We start from the raw sequence: 12,268 nt of genomic DNA on the forward strand, positions 1-12,268 counted from the left end.
GAAGGAGAGCAGACCCAGAAAAACGTTTTTTCTTATGTTCCTATTGTAATTTTGACAGTGGTTATGGAGGGTGGATTCACACAGCGAAGGCCTCTTCCTGTGTGTGTCTGGGGGTTTCCTCAAGAAATGTCACTGCTTGGAAGTGAAAAAACTGTAACTGTAACTGAATAAATGCAAATTTGTTGTCTGCCATATACATTATTTATTATGTGGTAGACCAATGGGTCTTTTTTTAAACAACTCATTAAAATATCAAATAGTGTCAGTCTGAAGCATACAAACCAAATCTTGTCCATAATATTTGATATATATATGTGTGTGTGTGTGTGCGTGTGTGTGTGTGTGTGTGATATAAAATTACCCTAGTGTAATTTTTAAAGCATTTTTCAATAGTTTTTTTTTTTCATACTGTTGCTATACTACAATATGTGTCAAAAATACTACATTTGGGTAACTGTATGTAGCTACTCTGTCATTTAGTGGTATTCAAAATACAGTTACTTTCCTTAAACCAAAGGAATACATTGTGGCCCCTTCATGACCCCTCACAGAAAGAAGATCTTGGGTTCGACCCAGAGTTTGCATGTTCTCCCCGTGTCTGGTTTTGGGTTTTCTCAGGGCTCTCCATTTTCCCCCATCAACCCAAAACATGCACAATTGATACTTGACATCATGCTGGAGGTGTTCTACATTTAGCCTTCTCTATAATGGAGTGTTCAGCAGTTACCATGGAGACACAATGCAAACATTAATAAACACTCTCAAAAAAGTTTTACAATGCTAGTTATCTTAGCACCATAATGTTATTTGAGAGGGACAGCACATATCATCTCAGCTGTTGTAGTTCCAACTAATCAGCTCTTTATGGACAGATTGTTAAAATAAAGATCAGGTTAATGACTAACTTGAATAACAGAGCTTCGGACAGAGTAGTGTCTACAGTTAGCATCATGCCCCCTGGGAATGTTAATGACATCGGCTGCAAAGTATTAATAGATGAAATCCTCCCTCTTACCAAACCTAGCAACAAGATCTGGAGGTAGGTCCCAGGTGTGGTACTGCGGCACCCACTGCTCTTGACAGCTTGACCCCAGTGGCATTGAAGGATGGGTCGAATACAGAGGATGAATTTCCCTACATCGGCAATAAAGTGTAGCTTCACTCACCCCCTGTCACCCCTACCCCCCTCTGACCTTCCAGCCCCCCACCCCACTGCTGACATGTGATATGTGAAAGCTCATTTTTGGACAGATGTTTCCAGTCTGAGCTGTGTTTGTGCACATGTGTAAGCTAGGGCCATGATGTTAGCGCTTGTGTTTGTCTTGGCCCCCTGGAGCCCCCTCAGAGGCTCCCCACTTTAAACAGGATATGGCCCAAATCTGGTCACATGTAGAGAGGACTTCCTGTCACTGACGCCATCGGACTGATAATAGGGACTCTAGGAGGGCTTTGAAGAACACTAACTCTAGGATAGCTGAGAGGTAAAAAGGTTTACGATGTTTTTAATTAAAATCTGTGAGAAAAAAGTAAGTTTGGTCGTAAAATATGAAAATATATTTGATGTACAACTTGGCAGTACATTCATAGTGTTTTTTCCACGCTTTCTGGTTCTTCAAACTAACTACCCATTTGGGAGTTTTACTAACCACAAGAAAATGTTGAAGGTTGTTTCAACATTAGTCACTTTATTATAATAAAAACAATGGAAATTTGTGATCATGTTATGAATCATTACTTATACTAATGCTGTTCATTTATCTTAACAATACAAACAAAATAAGTCAGCGCACCAGTCAGCGCAGATATGAAGAAGGATATTTTTAGGCAAAGCAGAAATTTTATATTGTCTGTGTTTTCATATCTGAACATCTAATTTATCTTAGTAATACATTAGGTTTATTTTTGAAAATAGTTAATATTTTCTTTGTCTAGTTTTCATTAAGACTTTAGAATAGCCTTATTTATCTTGGAATTGGAAAATAATGTCTCTTTGCCCTACATTAGACTAGAGTAGATTACAGATTACACATAATTGTCTTGTATATAAACACTAGCTCCTGTCTATCTCTGACCTACTTCTGCTCGGGTGTGTTGAAAACATTAGCCTAGCATTAGCGCTAAGTCCACATTTCCTTGTCATTTTGCTTGAATTTGTGCATTCTTTCCACATTATTCTTCCCCTCACTCTATGCCTGACCCCACGACCGTCTGGGAATCAAACCTCAAACCGCACGCTCCCAAAATGCACTGCAGCAATAGTACACAGTCATCAGAATACAAGTTTACAAGTCTACAGTTTTAAAGATTTATTTCCAAGTATTTGAGCAAAATGCATCTTGCCCCAGATATATTGTTAAAGCAGCTGTTAGGGTGCAGTGTTGCTATCTACGTCTAATTATGAAACAGTTTTATCCTAGTCGAAACAGGAAGTACGTTGTTAGTATGCTAGTTGTTAGTATGGTCGTTGTTACCATTACTGTAACGACAAACCTGTGCTCAGGTCTCTGAGAGATGTACTTGGAATGCATAAGGTAAGTGAAGAGAGCTCAATAACCACTGCAAAATGTTTAACATGAACTACTGTGTTCACATTTTTAAGACAGTAATATCAGGCACAGCACCTATGATATATTTAATGTATGTTCTCATATCATTATTATTTAAGGCTTTTTGTCACGGTGTTAGCTAATCACAGTGACAAAAATCATCTCTCAGTAAATTAATATAAATGCACTCCCTGTCAACCCTCCAGTGTACCACTTAGTATTAGTACTACTTGTATAGTGGTAGTGAGAGCTGGGCAGCTGTAGTAGTAGGGTGACAGTGGGGCATATGTTACGTATTCACTCTCCACTGAAAAGGTAGATGGTTTAGTCCTCAGCTGGATTGCCATCTGAAATAAAATCCTGCCTGAATGAAATCATTTTTGCAAAACAAATTAGAAACTTAAAGGTGCACTATATAACTTTTTTTCTGGTGAGGGATCTGTCACCTGGCTGTCTTCATTGAGATTATATTGTTTTACCTGGAATGTTCCCCATCTTGATATTAAATTAACATATATATATCTATGTATATCTATATATGTATATATGTATATATATATATGTATGTATGTATGTATGTATGTGTATATATATATATATATATATATATATATATATATATATATATATATATATATATTATATATATATACATCTTGCATTTATTCAGTTCAATAAGTTTTTAATTGCTAAGATAAAAACGAGCAGTTTGAGAAGGCTTGCCTTTCCATAGATCTGACATTAAACGTCTCTTGTCTCCATGGAGATAGATTAGTTGAATGCGATACTGTTGCAGAACATTCTACAGAAAAGTTACACAGTGCTCCTTTAAATGTGTACTTTCATGTGTAAGTAAAGAGATCTTTTATGGAAATTGGCATCCTTCATTCAAATCTGGTGTTTTCATGCTTCATGCAGGTGGTAAAGTATCTGTACCAAGCTTCCCCGGGATTTGCATATGTGTTTGTACGTATTTACCACACTGTAGGGACTAAAATCTGTGCACACTAATTTCATGGAGACATACCTCCCTTATGAGGACAAAAATCATGTTAAAGTTCAATATACTGTAGATTAAAAATTGAGTATTACTTCTATATGGCATTAATTGCCAACACATACAATTTTTACTTCACCTTTTACCTTTTATTGTTTTGAAAATGCATGCATTCTGCTAATGAAACTACAGCACATCGCATCACATTTGTTGAGATACTGTGTATAGTTTTGTGTCTTGCTTTTGTATATTTATCGTTGTGTGGGAGCATGGATGACAGAGACTTGTGGGCTGAGCATTGCACAGAAGCTAACCGCTAACTGTAAGGAGGGTTCGAATAGGGCCCGGGAGAGAAACACACATGGATGCCATATAAAACCACTTGTTTTTGACGAGGGAACATTATAACAAATATTATTTTGCACAAGACCCCCTCTTTAACATGTAGATCACATCAGGGGCAACATAAGAATATTGTTTCTAGTTGTTTATTTCATTCCTGTATTTGGGACAATATGACTGTGTCTTTGTGAAACTCTCTGAGCTGTGGTGAGATTGGGCCATACAAAATGAATTAATGTGACAAAGAAAGAGTGAAAGTATTTCCCAGCAGAGATGACGAACTGAAAGTGACATCAGAAATGGGGTTGTAACATGTCCCACATCTGGAGGAGAGCAGAGTCAAACATCTGGAGCTGTTTGAGTCCTGGCAAAGACCTGGTCCCAGCTCAGCACTGGTCCGAGGAACACCCAGTCACATACGCAATCATGTTGACAATATGTTAGCTAGTGTACCTCCCAAAAATCCAGAATTTATCAAATGTTTCGCAAGCTGTTTTCACTTTTAAAGTTGAACTATGAGGGTCTGTCACATGCTTTTTTCTATGGGAATGTTATTAAATATTATGCAAAATTTACTTTTTAGACCTTTTAGCCATGTTATAACATTGTTCCCTAATCAAAAACATGCTGTAATTAGTTTCATTCACACTAGTTTAAATCCTATGTAAAAGTGTTTTGACTCTGAGACTCAGAAAATACATGATTTGAATTGTCCCAGGATTGTTGTGTCACAGGTTAAATCCATAAATCTATGCCAGTCTTCTGCAGTCAAATCTCATTCATTACTATGAATAATAATGTATTAGATTTATGTAGCACCTTTCAAGACGCTCCAAACACTTTACAGTGCCTTCATCATTCACTCCACAGTCTGTGGTGGTAAGTCACTAGTGTAGTTACTGCTGCCTTGGGGCAGACTGACAGCAGTGGGTTTACCAGTCTGTGCCATCTGCACCTCCGACCAGCACCAACACATGCACACCACTGTCATACTGGGCAAGGTGGGTGTAGTGTCTTGCCTAAGGACACAGCTAGAGTAGTTGATTAATTTATTTCTTATGGTAATTCATTCTTGCCGAGTTAAATTCTTTATGGTGTCACGATACATGCAAGTACAATGAAATAAGGGGAAACTGGGGACACAGGGAGAACATGCAAACTCCACTTAGAAAGACCCCATGCTGCCCAGGAATCTATCCCAGGACCGTCCTTACACAAGAGCCCTAAGCCATTATGCTTCCCTGGTGTACATGGCAAGCTAACCCCAGATCCAAGTAAACTGGGAAGTAATGTGGAGCTTTATGATTAGTCATCATTTTAAATTCTAAAACATGAGATGCTATAGTAAAAGATACTCAAGAGCATTTTTAAAGGCCAACAATTAATGCATAATGTGTGTCCTTTAAACAGGTCTATATCTATAATAACTCAATTACAGGTACTTTTATAGCTATATAACTGTACATCTTTCCATAAATCTGATCCTTAATCTTGCCTGTTGATTGTCTCCAGACACTTGTGCTCAAATAGTTAAAGACAAAACTTATGCATTTTGCACAACATTGCACATATTTTCATACTTATATGATTGGAAGGGCATATGGCAAATTTAAATTTCAACCATTGTCATAGCAGCTGTCTATATTTACTGATCTAAAAATGTGGCCTGCTCTAAACTGGAAGCACTCAGTCTAAAATTACACAGTTTCCATCCATTTCTGTGCAAGCCAAGGCCAAATACGTCTGGACATATCCTTTAGTGATCAAAATACCCTTGTGCTATGTTATTTTCACATCCAAACATGAGTCAGTGCAGACAGAAGAAATGCCACGCCCATTCTGAAGACCATGGGTTTGTTTAGAATAGGCCGAATAAGCAGGAGTCTCGATGTAAGCAGGAAGGCTCATTATGTTTACACGCACAGGGAACTCCTAGTATACAAAACAATCCAATTCAAATCGCCTTTGCCCCAAAATCTGCTAGATCACTCTTGTCTAACCCAGTCTGCAGCAAATCAAAGAACCAAATAGGAGAGAGTGGGGGCTGTAAGATGATCAGGTGCTTGCAGTAATTTAGCATAAGCACAAAATAAAGAAAAAAAGCCACTATAACTACTAATAAAAACGACTATACAGCTGCAATTCTGAGATTTGGGAATTTTAGTCAATATGTGAATGCATCAATACAGCAATGACAAGTAATTAAATTTGATATATTTTAAGTCAGTACAGTCTACAGAGTTCAGTGTGACAAAATTTAAAGAAAAATTACAGTAATAAAATAAATGATTTTCCACATGCACTTCATTTCATTTCTTTCACTAAAATGTTTGGTGGCCATTGTGAGATCGACCTCCACGTGGATCTGGATTGCAGGTACAGAAGTAGATGCATCACGATAACAAATTTGAAATAAACAACAATACTGAGTCAGCTTGATACCACTGAAACAAAGCAGGATAATCCCAATAAAAAGCAAGATAATTCCAATAAACCATTTTTAAAACATAAACTGCAATATTATAAGGCCTGAGCTGCAATAAATAAACAGCAGAATTAACTAATAATTAGCCATAGAAGTTACATATTTTACCATTATGCATTTTATTTTTTAAAAACACTGCATATCCTTTGAAAGGCTTTTTGAAAATGCTTTATTTAATTTAAGAGAGGATGGAATCGGTCGGGAGCCCTAAATCTACTGCTTGCAGAGTTGTCGAAAGTAGATCTCTTCACCAGAATCCTCATCTGGCATTTCAAACCAAAATCTGTCTCCTGCTTTGGTCAAACTGCATTTCTTTCTATAGAGTTTGAGTCCATAGTTTGAAGGTCCACTTTGTTCCTTTGGCTCTGGGTTCACTGTTAAAGTCTCGATTACTGGAGGAACTTGGACATTGTGTAAGTCTGGTGTATTTTCCTTTTGCTTGTTTTCAGAGGAGATGCCGCTCTCTTTGTTTCCCATTGAAAAAGGTCCAGATCGACAATCCAGATCTCCAAAGTGAATCACTACTTTGTCTGTGTTGTAAGGCAACTCCAATGCCAAACCTTCTCTCACTTTAGTTGATCTGCACTTGTGTTTCCGCTATTTTCTCCTCATTTCTTTCCTCATATCTGTTCAGGTGTCATTTGTGTTGCCCTATAAAGATTTTTTCAGTGTGGGCTTGATAGTGGGCCAGTCTACATCTCCGAAGTGTATCTCTACTTCAGCTGTGTTGTATGGCCACTCCAACCCAAAACTGTAACACCCTCTAGTTGCTCTGTGCTTATTTTTCCTCTGTTTTCTCCTCCTCTCTCTCTTCACTTCTGTTGGGGTCTCATTTGTGTTCAGTCCAGTCGAGATTTTTTCGTTGTGGATTTGATGGTGAACGAGTCAACTTCTCCAAAGAAGATTTCAACTTCTGGAATTTTATAAGGCAACTCCAACCACTGTTTTACTGGAAGCACCTTTTCAATGCCTCGCTCCTGAACTTGAGGATCTTCTGGAGTTGAAACCTCTACCTTGATGTCCTTTGGTGTCTCTCCACTTGTTGTGTTGTGGGTTGAGAAGTTTTAGAATATCAACTTCTCAACCGCTCCAAAGCAGATGATGATCTCTGGAGCAACTCCAGCCAGTCTCCTACCTTAGAGGCTCTACACTTTGCTTTTCTAACTTTTTTAGTGCTTTTGCCAAAGCCTGCTGTCCTGCTGAGCATTTGCTCAAAGAAGTCCTGAAAAGTGACCAGTCACCTTCCCCAAAAAAGATGTTCACTTCTGGTTTGTTGTGTGGGATCTCCTGCATCTCCAACCAGCAGCAATCATCTGCCTTTTTTGAATTTCACTTGCTGGGACTAACTGAAGTCTAGGTCCTGTGAGGACCACCTCGACACTAGGCTCAGTGTCTCCAGGCATAGAAGATCCCTCTGAGGACTTGGGAGGTCCCTGGTCTCTGTCCACAATGGGAACTGGAGCTGTGGGCATCAGCCATCAGTCTCAGGAGACTGTTTGGACTCATATTTGTTAAGATCCAGACCATTGAATCATTACCTCCGCCAAGGAGGTTATGTTTTTGCCGGCGTTTGTCTGTTTGTTTGTTTGTTTGTCTGTTAGCAACATAACTCAAAAAGTTATGGACTGATTTTGATGAAATTTTCAGGATTTGTTGGAAATGTGAAAAGGAAGAACTGGTTTCATTTTGGGGGTGATCCTGGAAGAAATCCTGGATTCTGGATCAGTTTGAAATTTTAGTTCACATTGTGGTAAATGGGGCCAAAAATTTTTTTTCTCAATATCTCGATAATTATTGACCAAACCCCATGAAATTTGACTCAGGGATGGACAATGGGATCCTCTTTCATATTCCAAAGGCTGATCCGGATCTGATCCAGAAGACTGATTTTATCGCAATTTATATAAAAAATGGGGGTAGTCCTTGGCGGAGGTCTGCGCTCTCTGAGTGCTTTTCTAGTTTAGAATGGTTTCTGTTTCTTTTTCCCATTTTAAACAGTGAGTTTAGGCAGGGTCTGTTAGCTTTCACCTACAAGTGCTTATGAGCTGAAATCTCCTCCTTCTCAGTTTGTGTATGTCTACTAGAGCTGGGATCAGCAAATGACCTGAATTTGCTCCGTTTCACACTTCTTCTTCTTCTTCTTCTTCTTCTTCTTCTTATTATTATTATTATTACAGACATCATTGCAATAAGCAGGGTGTTGATACTTTGCAGCTGATGGCATCAATGTTCTCTGGGGGTGTGATCCTAACTGTAGGTGGTGTTCTGTCTGAAACTCTGTTACTCAAATTTGACTTTAAACTGAGTTTTGTTGTAAAACAATCTGACCATTAAGAACTGATTTAGCTGGAGCTACAACAGGTGAGATGATTTGTGCTGTTAAACAAGTCCCTCTTATGCAACATTACAGACACATGCTAGCTAGCTTTTTCAGTTATGCACTTTCACCCTTTTTGTTGAAAATCAAACACTTAAACAGGACCATGGATGCATTTTGTATTTAGTCTTGAGTTTTAAAACCTTTTTTGCAATGTGTGCATTGTGGCACCATGGAAACTACAGAAACTTTCCTCCATATGTACCTCTATATCAGATTGATATGTGTAGCCACCTCAACTTTAACCATGCACATCAAGAAGGTTTCTTGCGATATTTGGATTCTTGCGATATTTGTTCACAAACTCACAAGAATCCATCTTGACATGCTCTATGACATGCTGTATGGTTTAAATTTGCTCCCCACAGGGCTTTTGTGGCAGGAGGAAGTATTTCAGGCAACATGACGACAACATCAAGCACTAGGTCTACAACGAATAAAACAAACACGGTGGTGCTGGCAGACAGTGGTGATGGCCACATCAAAAACATCAAAATTTGTTTATCGACATCTTCCCTCTCCAGCATGACACTTGTTTTGGTTTTAACTAGCCTGGTTGGATAATAAAGTAAAGTAATTTTGCCGTGATTGGCTAAAAAGAAACTGGTGGGTGGTCACTTTAGGATGCTTTGCTCAATCAGCTCGAGGCATTCTGCTGAAAGTCCCTTCTTTTTCGAAACGCTTTCAGTGAGAGCCGTTCAGATGGATAATGTATAGAAATCAGTTCAGAGTGATATATATCTGGCATGAGCCAGGTTACCTCAACTTAGTTCTACACAGTCTGGGTTTTGCATCAGTCTGGGATGGCTCTTACTGAAAGTGGCTTGAAACCAGTGAAACTTTCCCTGTCTAGAAATGCATAAGTGCTTAAACTAAACTCTTTTATATTCTTTGAACATTTGAATTAATAATTTATATTTAAGTGTCATGTGCTCTTCTGTACATCTTTGCCTAAATTTGAAGATTTGAAGATAAGATGCTTCGATATTCATACTGAGCCTTGTTTTCTTCACTTACCCTCGCTAACAGCTCCTAGCCCTGACCGCTAACCCTGTGGTACAGTGTCATTATACCGCAGTAATCCTGCAGATGTGTGGATGCTTTCAAAGGATTAACAGGTTTAACTACATCAGTGTACCCCCGCACACTTACCCACAATGCATCTGTAAGAGCATGTCAACATGCCCCACCCCCATGCTCTGCCCTCCACAACTGTACAGACATCTGATCTCAGGCAGGGTTTCTCAAACAGTGAGGCACAGACAGCTAGACTGCACATAACATAACAACTTTCAGGAAATACAAGGGGTTAATTCTTCACTCTACTTATTTGATGTCATGTTTGCATCTTCTTCCCATGTCTGAGTGGTCTCTCATCTATAACATGTACAGGTAAAAGAACGTTTGAACACACCTTCTCATTCAGTGTTTTATCATTATGTTTACTATTTTCTGCATTGTAGATAGAAGATAGAAGACATCAGACATATGCAATAAGATATAAGGTTTTACAATCGCATTTGAACCTGAGTTGTAAAAACTGATTATAGAGGAGACAATTAAGTTTTATTCATTCTCAGTACATGCTGCAGGCAAAAGCTCACCCTGTAACCCTAAAAAAAAGAAAAAAAAAGTTGACTCAACTTAAAATAGTAAGCAAACCTGCTGCGAAGCTTTTTTGAGTTCACTGTGTCAGCAAGAGTTCATAAGTTTATCATTTCTTGGGGCCAACTAATGATCTCTTTTTTCAAAACATGTGAATATTAGTTCACATAATAAACATCTTAAAAGTCTATCAAACTTTTTATTCACTGTTTGGTGAAGTCATTAATATTAGTTGAACCAAGAAATGGTTAACTTATCCACTCTTGTTGGGCAGTAAACTTTAAAAGTCCTTGCAGCAGGTTTGCCAACTATTTTAAGTTTTAAGACTGAACTGTTAAATTCAAGTCTGTAAGTCAGTACATACAATATTCCAAGTACAACAGAAGTGGAACATTAAAGCTCATTTATTCATTGTATAATTACATATTTTACCAATAAACAGCCACAAACAATGTAAACTTTTATCAATGAATAATACAACAGGATTAAGATTAAGATTCATTAACATTTTAAATGCGTCCAAAAGCAAGAAAGCAAAGCCATTTGGGAAGGAACTTACAATGTCCATAACAAGCATATAGCAAAGAACCTGAGAGGGGACGTCAACTTTTGGTGATAGTCGATCTTCATCCTCTTTTATATAGTGCTCTTTCTGCTTTGTGTTCTGTAAAAGAAATAAACTGTCAGGATCATTTGCTCAAGAAAAGTATGAACACAAACCCAAGTCATCTTTATTGAGGAAACTACTGTAAACCCTTCCCTAATGACTTCATTAAAATGTGTGCATTATAATAATTAAGACCATTTGTAATATTGGATAGGGTTTGCCCCCATATAGCCTCTGTGAAAGAAGTAAAAATGACAAAATGAGGAGAATAGTAAACTTCAACTAATCAACTAAAAATATACTAATCTCCTTATTTAACCCCTTCATGTCCCCTGGAAACATTGGTGACTGAAAATGGGGTTAATACATACCTCCAAGTATAAAAGTAGATACCTCCAAGTATAAAAGTACTGTCTTTGAGTGGCATATCTACAGGTGAAGAACAAAGATGAATATTGTCAGATAAGGTGTAATATAATAATATAGTCATCATTATATTGGTAGTTATAGAAATATAGTAATACAGACAGTCACACTGTTGTTACTTATAACTCAGTTTCATTTGACCATAAAAAGTTAAAGTATAAACCACATAAATATAGAGGCTATTGTGTACAAAATGGACACATACCTGTTTTTTAACACAAGTCACTTACATTCACAGTAAAATAAGTTGTTTTCAAATCTAAAACACATGATCAAATCTTCTTAAACATATTAAAATAAATGGCACATAGCTTTTAATTAACTTCTTCCATTACAGGCTGAAGACTGCACTGAAAACCTGTCCTACATCTCCTTTGTTGTTTAGCACATGTCTGCTTGTCTCTCTGTATCTGTGCTGCTGGGCTTCATTATCTACAACAATTCACAAAATATATTTTTCAGATTAAGCTTGAACACCCATGAATTACAAATACAGTGTATACAGACAGTTACTCATGCCTCTAGTTTATTTAAATTTCTAGCATTCTGGGAACAAATAATCAGATATTTGACTAAATAATCAGATAATTTTTGCACTCCTGATTAAGGAGTGACATACCCTCAGTTATATCAAGCACATTTTGACACAAAACAACAGAAAATCCACTTACTTGAAGTGCCACATGTCTTGTCAATATGACTGCTGTGAGGAGAGTGGGAAACTTCATACATTTTCCAACTGAGCATGTGTGAAGTTCTCTAGTTGAAAGTTTGAGCTTTCAACTAGAGAATTAAGATAACAAGTTCTCTCAACTTCTCATCTTTGATCCACTGAAAAACACTGCACTATAGCTGAACTGAATGGCTGTTATGCACTGACTAA

Source organism: Boleophthalmus pectinirostris, unplaced genomic scaffold (assembly GCF_026225935.1).
Source record: "Boleophthalmus pectinirostris isolate CB_2022bp ecotype Guang Dong unplaced genomic scaffold, ASM2622593v1 HiC_scaffold_2, whole genome shotgun sequence".
Taxonomy (NCBI): Eukaryota; Metazoa; Chordata; class Actinopteri; order Gobiiformes; family Gobiidae; genus Boleophthalmus; species Boleophthalmus pectinirostris.